The following is a 5,754-nucleotide window of genomic DNA, read 5'->3' on the forward strand; positions in this document are numbered from 1 at the left end:
CCCCCCCCCCCCCCCCCCCCCTCTCTACACTGGTGACTCACAACCCTTGGTGATAGCTTTTAAAAAAGTATATATATAAATATATATATATATACTTGCTTTGATTTGATACAAAAAAATGTACTATGTATTAAAGAGAACTATGTATATAATATAAATATATTACTTAATGTATAAAAATAAATTTTATATGCAATATAAATGTATTATAAGTGTCTTAAAATGTATTAGGTTTGTTTTGATAAAAAATCTATATTATGTATTAAAAGTGAATTATATAAATGTATTGAAATCATATAGCTATAAATGATAAATATTTTTTAAAATATGATATCTTTATGTCAGTTTCTCTATTCAAGGATTCCCTTGCCAAGCCCAAACATAATAACAATAAGAACAACATACATAATGAAATTGGGGGAAGATAATGTGTACGCAACTTTATTCTACTCTATAGGCTAGAGAGACTGTTTTCGATAGACCATTATATCAACTCTCAAGTGAGCATATCAAACAAGTAGGAAAAGAAAATATAATAAAGAATATCAATGACAACAATAAATATACCATAAATTTTATAATTAAAAAAAAAAAAAATCCAAGTGTGAACATGCCTATTTTTTTGGAGTCATATTTGCAATGCGTAAAAATTATAAGTTTATCTATTTCAAAATAATTTTAAATATGCGATGTCTAAAATTTCTTTAGACATAAATGGAATTTCACTAAGTGTTATTGTTATGGTAATAAATTATTATGTTTTCCCAATAGTACAATCAACCCACAGTGCATGTATCATGACTAAACAACTTACATCGTTAGGGAAACAATAAAATAATTCTTACAAAAAAATAATAAATGAAAGTAATTAAATATAAATTGATTAGGTAGACAAAATCTCATCCAAAGCGATTGCTAAACCTCTACCACAAATAAAATCATATAGTTTATGGATAAAAAATTTCAACTATATATTCATAAAGCTTAATATTAGGCATTGGCAAACAAAATTAAAAATATGGAGAGATTTATTGCCATTGTAGATATGTCCAACAGGTTCCGAGGTCAATCCCTCACTTCATGTGCAAAACATGTTAATGGTAAAAATTCATATTTTCTCCATTTCAATTTATCTGACAGTGCTCGAATTTCAAACTTTTGACCTTAATTTTTCAAACAAGTTTTTAAATATTTTGGATTGTATGACTTGTATAATACTTTTCACATAATTTCTATATTAAAATTAAGAAGTTTGACTTTCGAAATTAAGTGTAAATTGGGACAGAGGAATAAGTAGAACTTAAATCCTTTAATAGCTCTGAATTTTAATGTATTAATTCTACTTAACATTTCAGGTAATGTTGCAGAACAAAGTGTGGGTGTAAGTTTCCTCCTCCTTCAATTTATCTAATATGTTGTATAAAAGAGAAAAAGATTTAAATTTTCCTTTATGGTTTTTTTTTAAAAAAAAATAATTGTTTACTTTAACCATTTGTTATATTGTTGATTCATATATACTCTTGTCGTTAGCAAATTATTTCGTATCTATCTTTGAAACAAATAGATCTCTAACGTGTAATGAGTGGACTCATTTCTCAATATTTTAGAGTAAAATGGTCAAAATTTACTATTCAACTTTAGAGTATAGTTTAAAATTACCCTCATGTTATGAATTAGCTCTATAAGGGATCACAAAAAATTATGCGACTATAAATCATTTTACTAAAGATAAAATAAGAAACTTAGAGTGTGCTTGATTTGGAGGAGAATATTTTTTTTTGAAAAGTATTTTTGTGGAAAACAAGTAGATTTTTTACTTATTTCTAGTGTTTGGTAAGTAAGCCAAAAAATATGTTATCTCAAATGCATTTTGTAATGGTCAAGGGATAGAGGTTGGAGGCATTGGGTGCATGGGAAGATATTGTCACGATCCAGCCACCATGATTGGCACCCACACTAACCCTCTGGTGGGAGAACTATCTACAAAACCCAACTAAGCAACTTAACGAAAAACTAAACATTTAAAGATACAGAAGCAAGTTTAAATAATAGATAGAAACGGAGTTCCCATAAACTCCCACTACTAAAAAACAGTGAATACCGACCTACAAATACTGACCTCCGGAGGTCGGTATTCCTTGAAATACCGACCTAAAACCAACATCCCAACTTAGGTCGGAAAAAGCTTGGTCGCTATTCAATACCGACCTCTGGAGGTCAGTATTTACCGACCTCTGGAGATCAGTATTTACCGACCTCTGGAGGTCCGTATTTACCGACCTCTGGAGGTCCGTATTTACCGACCTCTCGAGGTCAGTATTTACCGACCTCTCGAGGTCCGNAATTAAACAAACTATTGCGGAAGTCAACCCCTAGAACCTGAAAGTCATTGTATCAAAACTCTACCAATCAACAGGTCTAAGGAAAGGGTGTGCAACCCCGGAACTAAACATATGAATAAATCTAACTATAAGAATGGACTAAACAATAAAGGACCCATGGCAGCCTGGAAGAACTGGCTCATCCTTGAATTCGGTCTCGATCAGTGATCTCCTAACTGAGGTATGTCAGTAGCCGCCTGAATATGCCTTGTACTCAACAAAGAACGAGCAAATGCAGTATCAGTACACAACCACAGTGTACTGGTAGGATCACGCGGCTACTCCAGTAAGCGAAATACAAGCAGGAAATTACAACACAATAACACACATATACAGATTACATAGTTCAATTAGCTTTTCAGGAGCAACACATAATTTCTCAATATCAATGACATGTAGACATGAACATAATAATCACAAGTGGTTCTCTCATGGAACCCATACCCAAATTGTTAGTGTGTTGAAACGTGACACCCGATCCAATGTATGTGTCGAAACGTAACACCTGATTCAATGTATGTGTCAGAATGTGACACCCGATCCAATCTATGTGTCGGAACGTGACACTTAATCCAATCAGCACAACCACAATCACAACCACACTATAATGAATAATACATATAGTCACAGGGTCAAGTAGTAGCTCATGACATGTAGTTGTTCGCACATAATCATTTCATTAGATTCGATTCACATGCACGATTCACATACACACATGCATACAATGAAACAATTATCCTGCATATATCACACAAACAGGAAATTGAACCATCACCTACCTCGAAACCAAGCTTGAATCTTCCTAAGACACTTGAGCCTTCCTTTTCCGGATTCTTTCCGCTTGTTCTTGGTCTAAACACAAGTAATTAACGTAAGGATCAATAAACAAGGCCTAATTTACCCGGATTATAATCAAACTATCAATCCAAGGACAATCCCAAGATCCTAATATTCAACTAGGACTTTTCCCACCATCAACTTCAGGCCAAAACCCTCTTCCAACGATAATTACCCAAGATGTTAAGTCCTAGGAATCAAAATACTGATTAAGGGAGTAATTTCCTTACCTTTTGCACTAGAAGGCATGGAAAGCTGTCAAGAATCTCCTTGGGTCGTCTCCTAGCTCTCGAGAATGAAGTTTTGCAGAAAATAATGATTTTGAAGTTTTTTTCGACTTAAGTTCGTGACTGGCCCGCCACAGTGTCCCTGCCCTAGCGAAATTTATCCCGCCCCAACAGCTTACAGGGAGACAAAAACTTGGAATTTGAGTTCCAAGCTCCCATTTCGCAACACATCTTCAAACCGGGATGTTTTAAAACTACTCTTTCACGCCAAGATCAGTTTCAGGAGTTCTACTTGCCCGAATTTAATTTCATAAAGTTGTACAGGCTCCTTAATGTCTTGGCTATCTACTCATGTGATCAAATTCATAATTAAACCCCCCATTCATTACCATATTTCCCTAANCAGATATTGTCTCTTTATCCTCGCCATCAAAGCTTGAGGATGATGAACCACAATAGCAAGACTTCTTCTTCTGATACGCCTTTTCTGGATAGCCGTAGATTGAACCTCTAATCGGTTCACCAGCACTTTGTTTCCGAAGATTCTCGTTTTCTTCTTGTGTAAATGGTCTGTCCTGACTCTCAAGAGGTAGAGTACTACGTTATTCCTGAGATATTCGTATATACTTATCTTGTAATTTAAACAAAGAACTCTACGAATAACAATGTAATATATACAAGAAAAAGAAAAAAACTTTAACTAGTTTAGTTTTGACTTAATTCCGGCAACTAAACTCACTAACCCACAACATTTATTTTAACTTATTCAAACAACTTAACAACTTTTTCACTTTAACTAGTTTAGTTTTGACTTAATTCCGACAACTAAATTCACTAACCCACAATATTTATTTTAACTTCTTTAAACAACTTAACAACTTTTTCACTTTAACTACATTAGTTTTGACTTAATTCCGACAACTAAATTCACTAACTAACCCGCAATATTTATTTTAACTTCTTCAAACAACTTAACAACTTTTTCACTTTAACTACATTAGTTTTGACTTAATTCCGACAACTAAATTCAGTAACTAACCCACAATATTTATTTTAACTTATTTAAACAACTTAACAACTTTTTCACTTTAACTAGTTTAGTTTTGAATTAATTCCGACAACTAAATTCACTAACTAACCCACAACATTTATTTTAACTTATTTAAACAACTTAACAACTTTTTCACTTTAACTAGTTTAGTTTTGACTTAATTTCAACAACTAAATTCACTAACTAACCCACAACATTTATTTTAACTTATTCAAACAACTTACCAACTTTTTTACTTTAACTAGTTTAGTTTTGACTTAATTCCAACAACTAAATTCATTAACTAACCAACAACATTTATTATAACTTATTCAAACAACTTAACAACTTTTTCACTTTAACTAGTTTAGTTTTGACTTAATTCCGACAACTAAATTCACTAACTAACCCACAACATTTATTTTAGTTTATTTAAACAACTTAACAACTTTTTCAGTTTAACTAGTTTAGTTTTGACTTAATTCCGACAACTAAATTCACTAACTAACCCACAACATTTATTTTAACTTATTCAAACAACTTAACAACTTTTTCACTTTAACTAGTTTAGTTTTGAATTAATTCCGACAACTAAATTCAGTAACTAACCCACAACATTTATTTTAACTTATATAAACAACTTACCAACTTTTTCACTTTAACTAGTTTAGTTTTGACTTAATTCCGACAACTAAATTCACTAACTAACCCACAACATTTATTTTAACTTATTCAAACAACTTAACAACTTTTTCACTTTAACTAATTTAGTGTTGACTTAATTCCGACAACTAAATTCAGTAACTAACCCACAACATTTATTTTAACTTATTTAAACAACTTAACAACTTTTTCACTTTAACTAGTTTAGTTTTGACTTAATTCCGACAACTAAATTCACTAACTAACCTACAACATTTATTTTAACTTATTTAAACAGCTTAACAACTTTTTAACTTTAACTACATTAGTTTTGACTTAATTTCAACAACTAAATTCACTGACTAACCCACAATATTTATTTTAACTTATTTAAACAACTTAACAACTTTTTAACTTTAACTACATTAGTTTTGATTTAATTCCAACAACTAAATTCACTAACTAAACCACATTATTTATTTTAACTTATTTAAGCAACATAACAACTTTTTAACTTTACCTAGTTTAGTTTTGACTTAATTCCAACAACTAAATACACCAACTAAATCAATTTTATGATCTATAGGATTAAATAGTGTTGGTACTTATGCTTAACAAATATATTATTTCTAAATTT

General features: G+C 31.3%; 1 long non-coding RNA gene across 1 annotated transcript in view; it reads left to right on the forward strand.

Annotated features, from left to right (window-relative positions):
- The first annotated feature begins 962 nt into the window (after positions 1-962).
- Positions 963-5,754, forward strand: part of LOC125850451 (uncharacterized) — a 20,910-nt gene continuing 16,118 nt past the window's right edge. Inside the window, exons 1-2 of the long non-coding RNA XR_007444804.1 lie at positions 963-1,100; positions 1,356-1,381. This is a non-coding gene — a long non-coding RNA (uncharacterized LOC125850451). The remainder of the gene's footprint in view (positions 1,101-1,355; positions 1,382-5,754) is intronic.

This window comes from Solanum stenotomum, unplaced genomic scaffold, assembly GCF_019186545.1.
Source record: "Solanum stenotomum isolate F172 unplaced genomic scaffold, ASM1918654v1 scaffold17076, whole genome shotgun sequence".
NCBI classification, from domain to species: Eukaryota; Viridiplantae; Streptophyta; class Magnoliopsida; order Solanales; family Solanaceae; genus Solanum; species Solanum stenotomum.